Source organism: Lathamus discolor, chromosome 5 (genome assembly GCF_037157495.1).
Source record: "Lathamus discolor isolate bLatDis1 chromosome 5, bLatDis1.hap1, whole genome shotgun sequence".
Classification (NCBI taxonomy): Eukaryota; Metazoa; Chordata; class Aves; order Psittaciformes; family Psittacidae; genus Lathamus; species Lathamus discolor.
Window position 1 is genome coordinate 90,680,556 of NC_088888.1, and position 20,516 is coordinate 90,701,071.

The window sequence follows — 20,516 nt, forward strand, 5'->3', positions numbered from 1 at the left end:
AGCTAAAATATGGGGGAGATAAATACTTAGGTGGCAGTTCAGAGCAATAGCGCAAATTAATTGTCTAATTGTAAGGTATAATTTAAGCTTTTACTAACTCTATGAAAATGTATACAGACTACATATTTATGAGAAAAATATGATGACTCCATTTAATCAATAAAATCAAAACTCTCTATGAGATTCAGCTATTTAGCCTGCCAATCTTTATGACATTACAGTATTACTCCTCTTGGTTTGAGATGCTGTCTCCCTTCAGCTGCTACTGTGCCTGCACAAATGGGAAGAAGCCAAATGACTGCACTGAGGGAACAGTGAGGCAGGATAGATACAAAATGCTGTCAAACACACCACATGAACAGAAAAATATGCCTTTAATTTCTTTTAGTTCTTGCTTATTACTTGTATCAGCAGTTGTGCAGGAGGAAGGAAAATAAATTAGATGCAAGGATTGCTCAGATGACAGTACTCCACTTAAAAAGCCATTGATCAAATTTATAGGACTAAAAGTAAATGAAGAAAACTGGAATTAAAAACCACCTCTGGAGAAATGTATAGAATAGTCCCCGAATTCTGTGTGCTCTCCTAGCCACGCAGCCTATGTGGATGGTTAGGTATGTGAGGCTTGGGGGTGCTTAACCCAGGCATCATCTCTAAAAGGAGAGAGACAGCATGAAGAAGAGCTTTCTAAGAACAAGAATCTCCTAGGAAAAGCCCAATTCCCTCAAAACCAAGAGCACTGAGTGGGACTCACTCCTCAAAGCAATGCCAAGCTCACTGCCCCTCCAACCCTGCCACAAAATTTCTATAAGAGATGAACTACCTCCATTTGGGTTTCCTTGTCATCGCATAAAGGAGAAGCCACAGCACAGGAGTTACCGTGGCTGTGTGCTGACTTAACATCTGATCGTCAACACCTGTATTCCTGTTTGATCCTCTGCATTCAAAGCGCAGGACTCCACCAGAGTCCTGGCAGCAGGGGTGCGATCCTACGGAGAGGCATGCTGCTCCCAGCTGGGCAGCCTGAGGAGTGCTGGCTGCCCTAAGCCACACACTCCCCATCTATGCCATCATCTGCGCTGTGTTACAGGAGTATTTATCTTGATGTGTCTGGCCTGCCCTTGCCCCTCCTCTCTCCGTGGGTAAAGCACAAGAGATCTGGAAGAGCTATTCCTCTTCGTGAACTGCTGTGACATTTCTGCCAGCAGAAAACTGTACCTGGATATGACAAGTGAAAAAGCAGCTTCCTATTTTCTGGCCTGTATTATTAAATGGTGGGTTGCCCTTAACATGATCCCAGATAAGCCAGTAAGTGTTTTGCCATCAGCTTCAGCAGAAGCGTGCTCAAGCCCTAGATACCAAGGATTTGGTGATGGCAAGTCACCTAGAAAATGAACTGAAATTTTATAAAGGGTGTTGTTGCTCTCATGTCAAAAGACAGAGTGGTAAGAACTGGGAGGACAGACAACATATAATATATGGCTGTTTTCACAATACATTACTATACAGATGAGCTAAAACTCGAACCTGAGAACCAAGAATGCCTTTCTCAGAAATTGCATGGAAATGCATGATCCTTAAGTGGTTTTGTGCTTGGGATCTTTCTCATTTTCTTCTGATGGGCAATGGTCACCTTTAAATCTGTGACTTTTGATACTGCAAGTAATGATTGCTACCACAAACACTGCAGAAACATGTATTAATTGAACACTGTTTCTCTTAAGATGTTAATGGTGACTATGATGAAGTTTCACTTTCCTTCAGTAAAAGAAATCTATGAACTACTATGTGGTTTTCTCTGTATATCACTAAATGCTCTACTGTGCGGGTTGTCTGACAGTAACAGACTTGTTACCCTATTTGTACCTTGGTAATGTACTGCTAAGTGGAATTAATAGCTTGCTAAGCTGAACTACTTTGCTGTGTTCTGTATGCTTTGCTGGCATTCACACTGTCCGGTGTAATTTTCAGGCTTTAAGATATTTCTTCAAGCGCATCTCTCAAAGAAAATTCAATTATATGACAGATATAATTTGTATTGGACCAAACCATGCAAATCTTTCATTGTCGCAGATATGAATATTTTATATTACACAATGAGAAACTAAAAGCAATTCTATTACATTTAGCCATGGGGTCTCCAGTCAAGGATGTGTGGTTTTGTCCAGCCCTTTGCACTGACCTTGGGCAGAATTTCTGAAGTATATATAAAAAGAAAATATGTATTGTCTATGGTATTCAAAGAAAATGAAGCTAGCACTCATAGACCCTGTCCAATACTAAACTCTTATCAATGAACAGAACTTCATTTTAAAATTACTGTAAAAAGCCAGCTCATTTTCCTTACTGCTCTAAAACAATTTGTTAGGATTGCATTTTTGATAGCAACTAGGAAACATAAAATTGTGGATCCCATGTTCTTCCCTTTGTGTGCACATTGAACTCCCTTTATATTCACATCAGAGACATCTATCTGCTCTCATTTATACTACACTTGTGAAACTTGAATGCACAGAAGTCCAGTCCTTTGTGATTTTCCCTGGTGTACTACTGTTGAAATTCAAGCCTTTCTCTTTGACACCAGAACTGAATTATTAACTATATAACTCATTGCAATGACAAAGTTAAGAACACAAAATTAAGTATCTAAGAACAAAAATTCCAAGCATATAGATCAAAATTTATTCAGAAAAATATGTCTGAGATTTCTAGCATATTGGCAGTAACGGAATCCAACAAATAATAAGGAAAATTTATGGATCATAACTGATATGACATAATCTATGTTATAGAGCTGTATGACTCCTGCATAATTTAAAAACTTATGAGATAAAGCAAAAGTGAAACACTGTATTATCTATGCTATGGGCATCCCTCCTTCTCTATATCTGTTAAATTCATTTAAGAACTGTATATACTGTTTCGTGCTTAATGTATGGAATACTTTCAGTTCTATGCCCTTCGGCATGCTTATTACTCCAGTTATTCCTATTAATTAGAATTATTTTATTATTTTTGAAAAGCTGCTGCCAAATCTGCTTTCTTTGTGTGGGAAATTATGAGAGAGTCAAATCTGGCAGAAAATTATTAGTGCAATGTGTTTTAAAATAAAATTCCTAATCAGTAGGTGGACTACAAAAAGCAGTGACTACACAACCATTTCTTTCTATTTATTCTCTAAAAGATGAACCCTGAAAACTGCTCAATATTTGAAATTTGATCAGCTAATCTTCATAACAGTTCTGTGCCTGTAATACAGAGCGTGTAATTTGGCCTCTGCGTTCAGTTTATGGCTTTCGCGTAACATGCATAAGTGAAATCTGTGGAAATACCTTAATTTTTCCAGATCACTTTAAGAGGCATTTACAGTGAAATAACTTCAATGAAACATATTAAGCAGATCAAATTATGCAGTTATTAGAACCAAATAGCTTTTATTCTGTGGGGTTTTTGCAAAAGCAAAGCAGAATGTCAGACAGAGTGCTGCTGTTTAATATGTCCATGTGCTGAAGTACCTTCACCTGCCTTCTATCATTTTAAAAGATATGTTTCATTCAAAAAAGGATGCCAGCAGTCACCAGCTTTGCTAGACACAGAGATTTTAAACACCTAGTAAGTATGAATTAACTGTTTTCAAATTTCAGAAGATACACTTTAAAATGTACTGCACTGGGCACTATGTGATCATGTTGATAACTTGTTGCTAAATAAGAAGGATGTAGGCTGTCTCAAATGACAAGGAAACATGACAGATATGGATCCATTAACTAATAATGAGCAAAAGCAAGAGCTGATATTAATGCATGCCTGTAAAATAATCATACTGGTACTACAGAAATCAAACCTTCGAACTTCTCCACAGAAGTGAAAAAGCAGCAGTAATTACAACTTATGAATTGATGACAGCTAGGCTTTGTTCTGATTTCATACAGACTGCACTTTTCTTCCTTTTTGGCTTTGTTCCTGCATAAACTTTTAAAGCATGAGCTATTTTACCTGAGCATCAGAAACCTTTACTGGCAAATACAAATTTACCCATTTATTTGATAGGCATACCCAAAACTAGAAGGACTGGCACTCAAGGTGGAAAAAAACCCCAAACCTCTACTGCTGAAAAGTTTAAGATATGGGAGGAAATAAAAAACGCATGCAGAGAATACTCCCCATACCCAAACATTTCAAGCCATCTGAACATTGTCCGCTTGCTGCAAAGTTGCCAATTCTAAAGCCAGGATTGAATGAATCTCACTAAGGAAGACCCAGTAACCTAGTGATCCTCCAGACCTCTGCTTAAAGATACGTTTCTCTAAGTAATTCTTATATCATATCTTAACCCTTATTGTACAATTCATGCTATCTATCCAAAAGAGTGCATACTATGTGTGTGATCACAGCACTGTTTTAAAGCTCTGTAAAGAATCATTTCTGTTCGATAGCATATTTGTTAGGAACATTTCTATAATGTAAAGGCTCCTATCACTGTGCAGCAAATATGTGGCGTTTTTTGCTCTTTTCTCATGTAGTGCACTTGATAAGGAGTACTACTGAATCTCCTGCACGCTGCATTACAAAGAAAACTGTCTTTTGCAAGGCATTTTCTCTCCACTGCCTTCACATAAAATAAAGGCTCTTGCAACTGGATGTATCTGACTGTATTAATACTCAAATGAAAACTGAAATCCCTCTACCCAAAGTATAAATTCCAAAAAAGATTCTTGCTTTTCCAATTGTGTTCACTGTAATAAAGGTTCATATTGAACTGAACTTGTCGTATTCTAGCATCACGTTAAGTTCCAAATCTGTGTGTGTGATCTATTCTCTTTTTTATTGTTGCAGTTAAAGACTAAGAAAAAACATCAGCAATATTATTAAAAATAACAGAGCAAAAGCATTTTAATTAAAGGCAGTTGAAACCTATTGCTTTCACGAGGAGGAAAAATAACATGGTGCAAAGTACTGGGGGGAGGGAAGGGAAGAGCATCTGTTGAAAATTAACTACTTCAACATTAATTAACACATAATTTTCTACCTGATGAGATGGTGTTGTAGAAAGTAAAAATTGAAGGCACAAGAGTAAGAAATGAGTCATCTTTGACTTACCGTATCAAAGACTATTGCTGTATTGCAGTCAGCATCCAAACACAGAGTATGAAGCTTCACACAAATCAGAAAAAATATGTGATCAATGAACAAATCAAATTCATTGTAAAAATAAAGGCCAGAGATCAGAGTATGTATCCAAGGGTCTGGTTAGTCACAGCTTTGACTAGCCTGCTACAGAGCTCTGCAAAACAAGTATACTGCAGCAGTGTGGCAAGCATAGGATTGCAATGCATGTCCCATATATTCAAGCATAATAGAAAACATGGTCTGGAGCTTATTCCATGTGGAAGTGGGGTTTGTTTTATGCAGGCAGAAAAAAGAGGGTTTTTTTTCCCACATAATAGAATTAGAAATGAAGATTTTTCTTGATTATTGTACACGATAATTCCCCAGGATATCAATTACGTAAAGCAGGTGCCTCTGTCTCCTGTTTCCCAGATAAATGCCTGTAATCTCATTTCACAAATGATCCTATTTAGACAGGAGCCACCTATTGTGATGATATCATTTGCTCTAGTATCCATAAATGGGCAACTTCCTACCCAACGTCATGACCACTGACGACATAAATTTTTATAATATTGAGTGGGCAGGGTGGTTGATGGGGTCCCATCAATCTACAGCAGCTTCTGCTGATGTGATATCATGAATCCTGCATAATCATCCAAAAGGCTGGAAATGAAAGGAAACATTAAACCTGGCTGGTGAAGCTCCCTAAAAAAACTGGGGAAAAAAAAATCCTAGAGAGGTAGTAAAGGCAAATAAACCATAAGTACACAGCAGTGGCACCTTTTAAAATGCCTTCTCCAGCGTACTGGTAGGTATGAACAAAATCACTCTCAGTTCAGAAATGTAGCTGTCAGTTTCTTTTTAACAAATAATAAAGACTGCATATCCTCTTTCCTTGCAAATGCAAAGCAAAAAGGACCAGTGCTTCAGTGATGCATAAATTAGCCCACTCTTAGAGAATATTTTTAGAATTAGCAACTGCTTGTCACAGTAGCTTGGAAAATGAACTCTGTAACAAAACATCCTTAGACTGTTTGAAATCCAGTCTGCTAGACTGGTTTGCTTCATGATCTAGCTACATGGATTTAATTTCTCAGATCAGTGTTTTCTTAAGAGAAACCATTCCATTAAATATACATATTTGGGAAATGTTACGATGCAGTTAGCTGAAATTAGTTTCCATCTGCCTGCTTTAACATAGAGAGATCTGAGGAGAGTTAAAGGTGATAAAGGCTTCACTTGCTTCCCCACCCTTTCCACAGGGGACTAGGTTGTGCCTAGGGGCTAAAGCAAATTGCTTAAGAACTTCGCATTTAATATTTTTCCTAGCAGAAGTTGGTAAGAAGTTCAAAAGAAAGTCACCAGTTTCAAAAAATGCTGTAAGGGCACTTTTCCCCTGAGGGCATTTTTTCGACAGGATCTCCATAAATCTTGGTTTACGTACTCCTGCTTTAAACAGACTGAGCTACATCTAAACAAATTCTTCATACACTGACAAAGAGGCATAACATTAGGACCCATCCACATTAGAGTTTGAACACTGCAAAATGGAACGGCAGTCAAGCTGCAGTTTTGGGGTAGAAAATTTTAAAGTTTAAAAGCACAAAACCCAAAATGGCTTTAAACACGTTTCCACAGGTGTAGTTCCATCAGAATAGAGTTCACTTCTCAAAAACCATCCTCTCCATTGCAGATGGCCTGTGTTATAGCTTGCATTTGCTTTGCAGTATACCTGGGGCAGGGGCCACCCTTTACTAAATGCCTGTATTACACATAGGGAGGGTCCCAAAGGCAAGCAATGCAAATGTTAATAATAAAAGCAACTCTTGCAGAGTTGATTCCCACCACAGTGACTCACATCAGGTCTAGATGGGGTGAAAACAAAACCTGAGCACATCATCCATGGCTCCAAGACACAGCTATGCTGTCAAAGCAGAAAAGTGAACAGGTTTTCTGAAAGCATCCTCAAGAGAACTACTTCCTCAGAGACTGAAAACAATGGAGAAAACCATTTCAGAGCACTGAATAGTAATTTAGACACTAGCAAGTGCTTTCCTTCACCCTCTCTCCATCCTCCTTTGCTCATCTTCAAGAGAACACTAGCTGATCTCGCTAGGTATGCTGCCTAGGCAAAGATATAAATGCAGCTTTGACTCTGGGGATCATAACCCCTTCATTTCAGTACTGGGTGGAAGCAGCAAAGCATACACTCTATGTGTCCAGATGGCTTAAATATTTAACATGTGTTTCCATGACAAAAGATAAAGATAACACAAGAAACAGTTAGAAAGTGGAAGTGTGTGTGAGTGTAACTGATGGTCCGGATGTTTCTCTCTTGATTAAAAGACAATGAAATAGGAAAAAACCAAACCAAACCAAACAAAAAAAGCAATCAAACAAACAAAAAACCAAACCAAACCAACAAACAAAAAAATCACAAACCACAAAACAAACAGAAAATAGCTAAAAGGAATATTCATCACTGCTCCATCAAATTCAGCCTGCTTTTGGAAACACCAAATGTCAGATTTCCTTGATAATGTACAAAAACTTTTAACACTGTTTCAGGACATAGTAGCAAAGTGTGCATTTTCTTAAAACAATAACCTTTTTAGCATCTGATCCAAAGGATCTCACCACTTTTCCTTAAACTACTTTTGAGCTTACCACACAGTGATGAGCTTAGAACACAGCTTTCCTATGCAGAAAAGGCTGTTAGACATGGTCCACTGGAAGATGCTCTGATGGTTCTAATCTTTGCTTAAAGGCCTCTAGGCTTTGTAAGAGAGAGTGCTGTAGAGAATGGATCATCACTCCCAAATGCTTCCCACTTGTGTATGGATATACTGTGAGAAAATACCACATACATATTGCTGTCTTAGGACTGCCTGAAGGACTATACTGAAAGAACAAGTCACCCTAGTGAAAGGAAAGCTGTTGTATTTAGTCTGGGTGGAGACTGTCATAAGCCACAACATCTAATGCTAGGCAAGCTAGAACCAAACTGCAGACAACACAACAGAATATTCTACCCCTCTTAATGTCTTTTCTTTACAGTTGTGATGATAAACCCCCCTCAGATAGACTAACATAACTCTAAATGTACTTTGGCCACTTCTGAAATTCCTGTTGGCTTTGCTTTCATTGGGCTTATTCTTGCTTGCATACTTGGAAACTAAATCTCTCTAGGCTTTAAGGCCAGTCTATAAATCCGCACATTCCTGGGTAGAGAATAAGCAGATTGGATCTACTTTAAAATGTCTAGACTTTCCACAAATTAGAACTATAACCTAAGTCATAAACCACCAATGGATTATTGAAACTCCATTCTGAAAGGCAGGAGAAAGGAGGATGCTACCTTCTAAAACACCTACTTGCATTTCAGTAGGTTGTTTCTTTAACATAGAGATGGAACAAACTGCTTCAATTAAATGTGCTTGTCTGCTGGTTCATGCAGCAAGAAACCCTGTCATCTCCAGTAAGTGTCACTGTAACTTACTTATTACTTATTACTTACTTATTAATACATTTGTGGGGAAACACAAAACCAAGAAAAAAATATGCTAACAGGAATTGCAGTGCTTTCCTTTAAACTGAAAACAACCAGCAATCAGTACAAACAAAATGAATCTTTGCATGTCATCCTTTTCCAGAAACATAGTAGGAAAACGGTTACTGCACATTGTGTGATGCCTCCTTTAATAGCATTACCTACATCACCCCTTGTGTGTGTCAATTAACAAGGAGCATGCACACTAAGACAATGAAAAGCCTTTTAAGAACTTGCACCTCTGCTCATTTCTACAGCAAACAAAGAGGAAAATTAGGCAAGGGTCTTGAACAAGGAACTTTTAGTCTGTCGTCCTTTCTAATGTTTGCAGCCAGGAACACGAAGGACTAAGAAGTGCATCCTCCTCATTTTAGCCAGGTCTACTTACTGTCTAAAATCTCTTGAGGAGCTGAACCTAAGTGATTGGACACATTGAACAGACACTACTACAAGATGCATCACATTGCTGTACTTAAGCAAAGATTCTTTCTTGAATCCCTGAGATTTATCACTATTGCTTTTCAACAAGACATGGAAAACTCCAAAGGGGGATTTCAGCCTCATAAGGCCAAATATAATTTGTCATAATATAATAAGGAAGAATAATCTGCAGTTTTTAATTACTTGTCAAAATCCTATTACCCAACAAAAAGCTAGAAATATCTGTTGCCAATATCACACCTAAGTAAATTCTTAATAATAATAATCACAATAAATTATTACTTAATGGCTAAAACAATCAAGAAAAAGCCCCATTCATAAGCTCATTTATATATCATCAGCTGTAATGTTGATCTCCCGAAGAAAACATGAATGTTCATTTTAATTTCACACTACATTAGGAATACAGGTGTAAAAAAAATCTACCAAATAAAAAGTGACATGTTCTGATGGGAAAACAAATATTTTTCATTTCCATATCAATATTCAAATAATTGAGAGCCAAAATGTTTTAAAATTTTTAAGGGGGAGGAGGATGTCTTTGTTTTTCAAAGCCTGGTTAGCCCAGCTGTTGACTGATAAGGGACAACCATGGTCTGCACCTAGTGACCCTCATAAATAAATCACCATTACTTGGGCGAGAAAAGTTCTATCTGATGTCATTCAGCATTTGGAACTGTGCATTTTATTAAGTTATTCTTTTTCAGTGGAACTCCCCATTGCTTTGAAAAGAAGACAAGTTGAAATATTTGTGGGCCAGAAGTTTGGGCAAAATGCTACTTATTAAAAGCAGTAACTAAAGTAACTAAATACTCTGTTCTACTGTAGACCTTGATACTGGTAGAAAGCCTGGTAGAAAGCGCCTGGTAGAAAGCGCCACAGGTCAGATGGTTGGGAGGTTTCATCCTCATAGCCTATAAATCTAGTTCTTAGAGCATTTCAGATCAGGATTCTGTATAAATTATACTGTTGAGACAAAACATTCTTATTGGCAGACTGTTGATTTATGGAAATAGTTTTCTTCATTGAAGATTAAGGTTATAAAATCATCCTAACATTGACCAGCAAAGCTATGGTACGGTCATAAACTTGTGACATGAAAAAAAGACGGTTCTTGCAATTTAGCATGTCAGAAATTCTTTATATTCAGGTACCCCCAAGGTGGAAGATGTATCTGTGTGCAGGCCAGCTTTGTGAACAACAATCCCTCGCTCATTTGGAGCCAAGACTGCAAAAGCTTCTGGCTACACTTCAGTGTATGGGTTGAAGAATGGCAATAATACTGATAAGAAGAAAGACAGTCCTGAAAGACCGTATACCAACAATAACACAAAAAAGTACAATTAATGCCTTCTTTTAAAGACAATGAGATCGCTTGCAAAAGTTCATGGTTTCCTTCCTACTAATATCTCCAGAGGGCTTAATTTAGAGGCTTAATAGCCTACCCTTTCTTTCTTCCTTTGCAGAGCTTCCAGACTTTTATTTGCAGTAGCATTTTCAGAGTATACCCAAGAACTTGGTATCTCAAAATTATTACTGGAAAATAAACAGTAAACACTTGCTCTCCCTGTAGAGATGTGCAGCCTACAGCAGTTAAGAAGTATCTCAACTTTGCACTGTTAGATCTTAACAAACTTTATAGTAGGAGCATTATTTTTAACAAGCCTACAAGTACTTTTCTCAGGTAACATTGCCTCAGAAACCACTGGTGTGAGAATGCCTGTGTAGACCATCTGAGCACTTTTTGTTTGGGGTAAAAATAGTTACCAGTGACTTGTGATAAATGACAGGTTTTTATGTTTCTATCTTCTTGTTTTCTGATATATGTCCCATGACAAACGCAATTCTTTCATTTGCAGTCCTGTGTTTCTTGCTTTGACTTCTCCTTCCCAATTTTCTAAGTTCAAATAGATGAACAAGTGATATGAGACAGTCTTTTCTTATCTGGTTTTGGATTTTACACATTCCTGGTGTCTTTGAAATATGGCCAGGAGACTTCATTACAAAACTGAAGATGCTGCTCTAAGAAATCATTCTAAAATCTATTGAATGAAAAACTAACAAAGAGGAAGGATTTGAAGATGATCAAAGGATGATCAGGCTCTAGCTAAATCTAACATCAAGAAATCCGTTCTCCCCTGAAAAGCTGAAGAGCCTAATACATCTTCAAGCAGTACAATTGTATTGGCAGTTTGTCAATGTGATCATTAGCAGTGCTTCAGAGAAAAACACTGGGACCACACTATAAGCTTATGACCTGCTCATGTCAGCAGCTTGTAAGGGGAGAAAACATTCATTTCCTCTGAAGCTAGAACCTCCATTTCCACATTTGACTTTGGTAATGTTGAATTACAATAATGTCTTGGTTTGAGGCTTTAAGTCTTAAACGCATGGCGTAAATGTTTGCATGCTTGCACAAGCACTGTAAATAACCAAGAATAGTTTTCTCTTATCTGCTGGGAAATGCAAAATCAGGCGAAATCTCTTTATACATATGTATCTATACTACGAAAAGCTTGCTACTGTTCATGATCAGCCACAGGTACTAAAATTAATAAGATAACAGTAAGCACCACGATCAAGCTTCTGGTTGATCCAGTCATACAGTTTGAGGTCAAAATACTCCAACTAAATTGTTAAGTCTGAATTCCTGGAAATAATGGTGAACAAGATTTCCTCGACTTACCTCTATACTGAGTTTAACTATTTTTACTTCAGTTATAATACAAGCTGGACTCCTGCTCAAAGAGGAAAGGAGGATCTGAGGTTTTAGCCCAGGAAATATGAAAACTATGCCTTTGAGATTTGGTTTTCTGAACGAAACCAAGAAGAAAAGCACCAGGGAAAAAGAAAAGCAGGTAAACAGGATTTTGGGGAAGGGGAGAGAGACTTGTGTCAGCAGCTGCAGAGGGTTTGAGGCTTTCACAGGGGCTGGTGAGCCCAAAGGAACATTTCACTGATGTGAGGTTCTAAGTGGGAGTGCTGTCCCCAGGTCACAGCCAGAAGTAGATACCCTACAAGTTCTTGTTAACATTTCCAGTCTATTTGCTAATAATGATGTACTCTTGACTGTCCAGCGTGCAAACAAAATTCTGCTTCACATAATCTATGCTTTGTCATACCTCCAGTATACAAATATGACTACTATTCAAGCCCAATATTAAATGTATGCTGCACTGCAACAGCTGGCATACCAGAGTCTGAACCTTTTGAAGTCAAAACTTGTTGCGAGGGTTGATGTCTAATGGAATTATATTAATGCTTCCTGTTTCGCAGAATAAAAAAATCACGACATGGGATAGGGAATGAAATTTAATGAAATTATATACAATAATCAATACTGCAATATTCAATGTACAAATATAGAATAATTTCATGTAATAGCAGTTAGATCTTTTGCCTCCTCTATCAGCTTACATTTCCGTTTTGCTTCCATCCCTAAAAGTTCCCAAGCCATCATGTATTGCAACTTCTATTTTTTTTTTTCTAGCATAAGCTGTGGCAGTTAAAATGTGCAGTGAAAGGACTGTTTAGCATGACTACTAAAAATAGGGAAGTTATTTCTGACATAGAAAACAAAATAGTCAAAATATTTTTTCAGTAGATTATTGCTATTAGGTTTCATGTTTCTTGAAGAAAGACAATGTGTCCAAGACGACTCATTAACAGTGGTGAGGAAGAACTAAAATCCTCTACCAGTAGCTCAGAAAAGCACATTATAGTACATCTGTCAAGTGAGTCTTCTTTAAGTGTGGCTGAGGGCCAGAGAATGATATGACAAAAATGCGGGTATCACCAATAGGTTATTTAACCCTGCCAGCATCCAAAGGAAAAGCATCACCAATAACATAAATATTCACAGTGGAAACCCTTGATGATTTCATAATTTAGATGTGACCTCAGTGAGAAACTTGGCAAAAGACTGTTGTGTTTCTCTGATTCTAGCCTTTTATGAAAGGACAATAGCCCCCTGCATCAACCCTTCATTGATATTGCCCTATACAAACCTACAAATGTTTGATAACTAGGATTTTGCAGACTAGAAGTGAAGCACACTGGCAAAGCTGCTATGTGTAGAAGTCACTATGGTTACTGCCTACACTTGCTTTGCCTCCAATAAAATCTTTCATTTCCATAAGCATTAAAATTCACCAAATGCACCAAAATTATTCAGACAAAAAAAAAAAATCTCTTCGGTTTATAAGCCTTTTAGCTGTGTTGCTTTTATCTTTTGAAGTTTAGACTCTTAGCTGAGGTATATTATTTTTACACATCTGTGTGTGAGGTCAATTATTGCAGTAGAAACCTTGTGGTGAAAATGCTTTGTTAGACCCCATCTTTGTCAGTGTGTGTGGAACAGCTCTCTGCTTTTGGCCAGTGCAAAGCCAAAACTGAGAAAATGCTGTACAGGATGCCAGAAGAGAAGCAGTAGCTGGGGATTTAGCAAGACAAACTCGGAAGAGTACTTAGTATTATTGTAAATCTTCCCACTTACAAGAAAATTAAAAGTTCATCTTCTCTGATTAGATTCCCTATCTGTTGTAATATGAAATACCTAGACATAGTTGGTTGTTTTTAATTTTGCTTTATTTTACAGTATTCAGCATGATTCTTCCTTTCAGTATTCGTATATAAATGTCAAACTGGCTAGGACTTGTAATACTTCTTGAATTCATTGTCATTTTGGTATACCATAAAACTGTTCTTTAAAACTGTGTCCAGTGGTTGTGTCCTTGACAGTCACTAAAAAACATTTCTTACTTTTACTCTTTTACTGCAGGCAGCTTTCTACTTAAGTTCCTCCCAGCATGCCAGGTGATTATGCTCCCTGCTATTGCTTGTTATTTTGAAAAGCTTCCTGAACCACCCTGGCTACTGCTCCTACCTCTAAGTAGCCTATTCTTCATTCTTCCTCTTTTCCCCTCAATACCTCCTTACAGCTAATTGCTTTTAGTCACCAGGTGACATATCTGACAGAGGTAAATCAATGCACATTTTATCAGTTCAACTATTTCCCTTGTCTCTGATTTTATTCATTAACCCTTTAGGTGCAAGTTCTTAATCTTACTCTTTATACCCTCAGTGAGGTCCTTTGAGAAAGTTTCGCCGAGAACATTTTTCCTCTTTTTTCAGGAAGGGCAGAGTGCTCACTGGGAATGGGACATGCAGGTAGAACACTTGAAACCTTCAGCAGAAATTACACTGAACTATAGCTATAGTTGGTAAAGAAGCAATGACATCAGAGGCTTGGTCCTGCTGCTGAAGCAGGATATATAGCCCCCTCAACACCCAATTGCACATAATCTCTTCCAGCATTGCCAGCCCCAAGTACACAAACAGGACCCTCCCCAGTCAAAATCATAAATGCTTTCCTAAAAGACAGATATGCAAATTTCACTTAGTATTCAAATCAGATTTCCAACCTGTAAGAACTCTGAATACCACCTGCTATGCCATTACTTTCTCAACTCAACTGAAAAACAGCTTTTCCTGTAATCCCTCATTTTCAGACTACCAGACTTTGTCCAACGCATTAAATGTCACATGAAACAACAAATCAACAGTGGTCATTTTTTTCATGCATAATTTCTATTTACAGCACTAGATATATTGAAGAGGGAGGAAAGTATTTCCTAGAAGTTCAAAGGACTCAGATGCGGTTTGAAAATTAATCCACTGCCTGAAATCTCCAGGCTTTAAGGACAAATATGTCACAGGGCAACTACTTCACACCTTCAAAGAAGTCATCACTATCTATTTAAGTCATAGAAAGGGATATGAATAGTTCTGAACAATTCTCTGCTCTAAAGTTTTCAAAATAAATAAGAATGTGAAAAAGGTTTTCCTTCTGATGAAGTCTTACTAAATGCAAGTGTGTCCAGGTTTTGGCAAAAGTAGAATAGCATTTTAGCGGGAGCTTATAAAAGCTGGGTAACTGAAAGGTGAATATACCAAAAAGCTGATATTTATTGGGAGGGTGCTACTGTGACTTTTAAGATGCTCTCTGTTACTCTTGCCTAGCTACTTGTGCTCCTGTCTTCTTTCCTGGGAGAAATGCCGAAAAAATAGCGACCTCTGTGTACCAGCTATTAAGTTACTCAAAATATGTTACAAGCTGGTTGGCACAGATACATATTTTCTTCTGTTTTTCAACACACATACCCAGTGCAATGAAAATTCACAGCTCCAGCTTCTTACGAACCGGTCAGCCCTAATTGTGGTTTCATATAGGGCATCAGCTGCAGGTTTACAAGATATGGCAGAGTATCTTAATCCATAAACAAGAAAATTTATAATGGGACAATATTTAGAAAAACACAGACCTTGTTCCAATTAAATTAATCCAAGTTAGGGATCAAATTACCTGTAAAGCTATAAATTATACTTTAGAAATTATTCAAAGTAAAGCTACAAGCGCACAAAAGACATGCCCCTGCTTTACCTAAAGCACAGACACACAGCGTGCAGACTCGCCATCATAACAATTCAGTACACAGTATAAAGAAAACACAGCTATAAAAAAGTCATCATATAGAACACAGCTGGCAGATAGATTTAAAGAGACAGGGAAGAAGCTAAGGAAATGCAACTTTTGTGGGCCTGCAAGATCCTAAGAGACAAAGTGAGCTGCAAGCAGTGAACAAGAAGAGGGAGTAAAGACTGAGAAAATAGCCAGAGATGGAAGCACGGGAAAGAAGTCTGTTATAAACAGGGAAATCTGCCCTGTAGCCTGCTCGACCATACCCACATCTGTAAGACAGACAGAGGAGGGTTTGTAATTGTTATCTTACATGCTTGAGCTGAGCATCTGCTGGCTGCAGGGCTCTGCTGACCATTCTTCCAGGGGAAAGATTTCATCTTCAGTCTGTATGCTTGTAGTCAACTCTGTTGTAACACAAGTGGACAGCTCCATCTAGAGGGCAAATATTCCCTCAGCTGTTAAAATGGTGTAATTGAGACTCATGTCTATTATTTATCCACAGCTCAGCACGTACTCAAGACAGCACTCCAAGCTTGGCAAGGATTTCCATTGGAAGGGAGCAAGCCTCAGCTCCCTCACCTTCTGCAAGGCCTGAGCAGCTGAAAATAAACCCAAGCTTTCCCCAAACCCTTTTGACTTGAATGCTCTCCAACACTAAGCCTGCCAGACTAATTTTGTGGCGTCCATAAAATGCCAGATTGAAGGCTACTCTCAGAATCACAGAATCACAGAATCCCAAGGGTTGGAAGGGACCTCAAAAGATCATCTAGTCCAACCCCCCTGCAAGAGCAGGGTAACCTACAGTACATCACACAGGAACTTGTCCAGGCGGGCCTTGAATATCTCCAGTGTAGGAGACTCCACAACCCCCCTGGGCAGCCTGTTCCAGTGCTCTGTCACTCTTACAGTAAAGAAGTTCTTCCTGATGTTAACGTGGAACTTCCTATGTTCCAGTTTACACCCATTGCCCCTTGTCCTATCACTGGATATCACTGAAAAAAGCCTAGCTCCATCATCCTGACACCTAACCTTCACATATTTGTAAACATTGATGAGGTCACCCCTCAGTCTCCTCTTTTGCAAGCTAAAGAGACCCAGCTCCCTCAGCCTCTCCTCATAAGGGAGATGTTCCACTCCCTTAATCAACTTTGTGGCTCTGCGCTGGACTCCTTCAAGCAATTCCCTGTCCTTCTTGAACAGAGGGGCCCAGAACTGGACGCAATATTCCAGATGCGGCCTCACCAAGGCTGAGTAGAGGGGGAGGAGAGAATGGGTCCCAAAGGTAAAGGGTTAATGAACTCCTTACCACTACCATCTTGTAAGAAATAGATGGACAAAGTTTTTCCCACTAATATACTGATAGACACATCTATATTCAGCAGCAAACAGAGCATCAATAGTTAATACAAAGTTAAATAAAAGTTTTTAAATTGTATGACTATCAAAAAGGATGTTTACAATCTTTTCTGTTGCAAGACCTTCTCTACTAAACAAAGAACAAAGTACAGTGGGATTGAATGCACCTTCAGCAAAGTTTGCCAACAACACCAAGCTGTATGGAGCAGTCAACATGATGGAGGGAACTAATGCCATCCTGAGGGACCTTGACAGGCTGGAGAGGTGGGACAGCACAAACCTCCTGAAGTTCAACCAAGCCAAGCGCAAGGTTGGGGCAGCCCCAAGCACAGCTACAGGCTGGACAGAGAACGGATTAAGAGCAGTCCTGCAATGAAAGACTTGGGGGTGTTGGTTGGCAAGAAGCTCAACATGACCCAGCAATGTGCACTTGCAGTACCTGAAGGAGGCCTACAAGAAAGCTGGAGAGGAACTTTTTACAAGGGCAAGTAGTAATAGGACAAGAGCGAATGGCTTTAAACTGAAAGATTTAGATTACATATTAGGAAGGAGTTCTTCACAGTGAGGCTGGTGAGACACTGGAACAGGGTGTCCAGAGAAGCTGTGGCTGCCCCATTCCTGGCAGTGCTCAAGGCCAGGTTGGACAGGGCTTTGAGCAACCTGATCTAGTGGAAAATGTCCCTCTCCATAGCAGCGAGATGGAACAAGATGACCTTTAAGGTCCTTTCTAACCCAAACCAGTCTATGATTCTATGATTCTATTCTTTTCTAACAATCGATGAAACAAATGTCTTCAGCAACATACTAATCATGTTAAGGAGCCTGAAAGCACCAAATCACACATGTTAAAACTGATAAGCAAGTCTAACTGCAACCTCTCCATTGCTGGGATGTGGGGTCTGTGCCAAGCTACTCTCACAGAAAAGCTCCTCTTCTGCACTGATCAGGAATAAAAAAAGCCTTTGAGTGGATGTCTCTGAACTCCCCTTTCTCTCAGTCACAGGCCAAAACATGTATCACAATGTAATTTTTTTAAAGCTTCATTCCACTGCAGCTTACTGTACTTCTGTAACAGCTTATTCAAATAGGCAATCAGTTATATCAATATTGCTCTTCCTGTTCACTGTTTTTCAGGCTGACAGGGTATGTATCACCAAATATGCACTTTTTATAAATCAATATATTTAGATTCAGACAAGCTGTGTATCTGAGCAACAGCACAGCAAGGAGAGACTGTTGTCTATGCATTGCATTTTCTCAGATTACTCATTTATTATACAATAGTGTTCTAAATTTTACCCATCACATTCTCCTGGTGATTTTTTAGTATGGGAGAAAATTTTGACTTAAACAAGTTTACCTGTTTCATAATGATGCATTCTGCAAGTCAGGTATAAGCAGCTAACGTGAACAAATGTAAGATTAAAACTGCCTAGTTAATTACTGTAAGCAAGACATATTTGTGTGGAAAAAAAAAGAAAAAATGAATGCTCCTTTTCCTATGAAGTTCAATTGCAGACCTGGCTACTCATTTTTTTAACATGTTCTCTTTATTTGTTTTACCCATTAAGTATGTATTTTTGCAATAAGAATACAAAGCTAAATAAACAGAAGTAGAGGCAACAGATTCTGCAGTTCTAGGTTTGGGGATTTTATAATGGGCATATATTTATGAAGCATTGGGGTTTTTTAAAGGCTTCATTGCTTAAAACAAAACTAGCAAACTACACAGTAATTTCCTCCCTGACTTTTTCCCTGCTTTAGGAATTCAGATCCAATTCACCTTTATTCAGTACAAAATTAGTTGCAATGATGAGTCATATTTTTATGGTAGCAAAGAATATCTATTTGTGTGGCATCTGTATAACAATGTATTTGATGTTTTTTAAGGTCTTTTCCAACAGAAGTGCAAGAGCATGGATGAAAAGCAAGCTCAACAGTGGCAAAGAAAGAGCCCTGTAGACTCTTACGTGTTTGCAAATACATACACATATTATTCAATGGCATTGTATCTGTATAAACAGCCATAGTTAAGAGCTGAGTATCAATCAAATGAAAGCACTGGAGCTAATCTCCAAGCAGCTATACTGATTAGCAATCATTTATGTTCAAAGACAATCCCACCTTGCAAGCTCAGCTTCATCCCCTGGTTTCAGACCCAGGACAGACCAGTCCTCGAGCAAGTCCTGCCTCTTTGCAGTGTCTGGCTTTGCAGTGTCTCACACTAATTGAAACCAATGTCTCAAAAACCAGGGGGGCTAGGTGTCCACAGAAGTGGCACATTAGTGTACTGCTGCAATATACCCCACAGTCCCAGTCTTTACTTGGGTGGTCCAAAACTGAAGAAGATAGAAGTGAGAGAGATGCGACAACAGACTCATTATTTCAGTGAGTTTTTACCAGGAGTCTTTTCCTGAAAACTTGAATTAATCTGATCGGATAAAAGAGAAGAATAGCTTAGATCAAGGGACAGTACTCAGAAAGGTAAATAAAGTATGGAGGACAAGGTAACACATGTGGAAAGATGGAGAAGATAGTCCATTATGGCATATATCTAAAGAAGTGGCATAAGGTACAGATAATTTACAAAAATTTAGCATAGCCTTCTCTATGTGTCAGGAACCCACACAATACACAATATATTACCCTACCTAGGATATTTAGAATGGTTTATCCTTTTCTTGCTCTATCTGAAAATGGTAGAATACGTGAACAGTCACTTCCGGAAACTGAACAACAGAAGTATCTATGACTGCAATCCTAAAACTTCAAATGCTGAAATCGGAACAAGATTGAGATTATTTCAGTCATTGTAGATCAATGTTCTTGGTCTAAATTAGTCAGCTGCCTGTTATGCAAGATCATCCTCCCTGCTAGTCATTCTCACAGGGTATTTACAGAACACTATATGGGAATGGTGAGAATCTGAGTGAAGGCACTACCAGGAGGAGGCTACTTAAAAAAGAATATACTTGCATGCATTTTCAGGCAGACATTTAAGCAGACATTTCTGTAAAGTATTTGCTTTTTCACATTCCATTATCTATACACACTTACATATATACACACACGCACACACACATATATACACACATGCACACACTGTATTTACATGTCATTGCTGGTAACATGGGAAAGAAGGAACACATAAATATGTTTAAAAAAATCTTTCTAGGGCATGAATTATTTTGTTACTTAGGGATACCACAGGCTTACTTGGAAACAGCTTTCAAAATGTAGCCTTTGGTGAAGAGCATTTCACAAATCAAAGTGATTCTCTCAAAGCTTATATTGGCGTGATCAACATTTACTCGAGTAGAAGGAAGAGGGAAAAAGAAATCAGGGAAATCTGGGTTTGTATCACCCCAGTAGAGTTAAACCTTTCCTCTTCCAGCTGTTTGATTCAATATCCTGAGCAAATTGTAAACCATCTCATTAAAAAGATCATAACCAAATGTACTCAAGATATTTTAGCACAATGGTCTGTTGCTCTTCTGCTCCCTAGCTTGCACTATCATTTCCTTACCCTAGCTGGTTTGGGGTTGAGATACAGTTTCACCTGTATGGAATAATTCC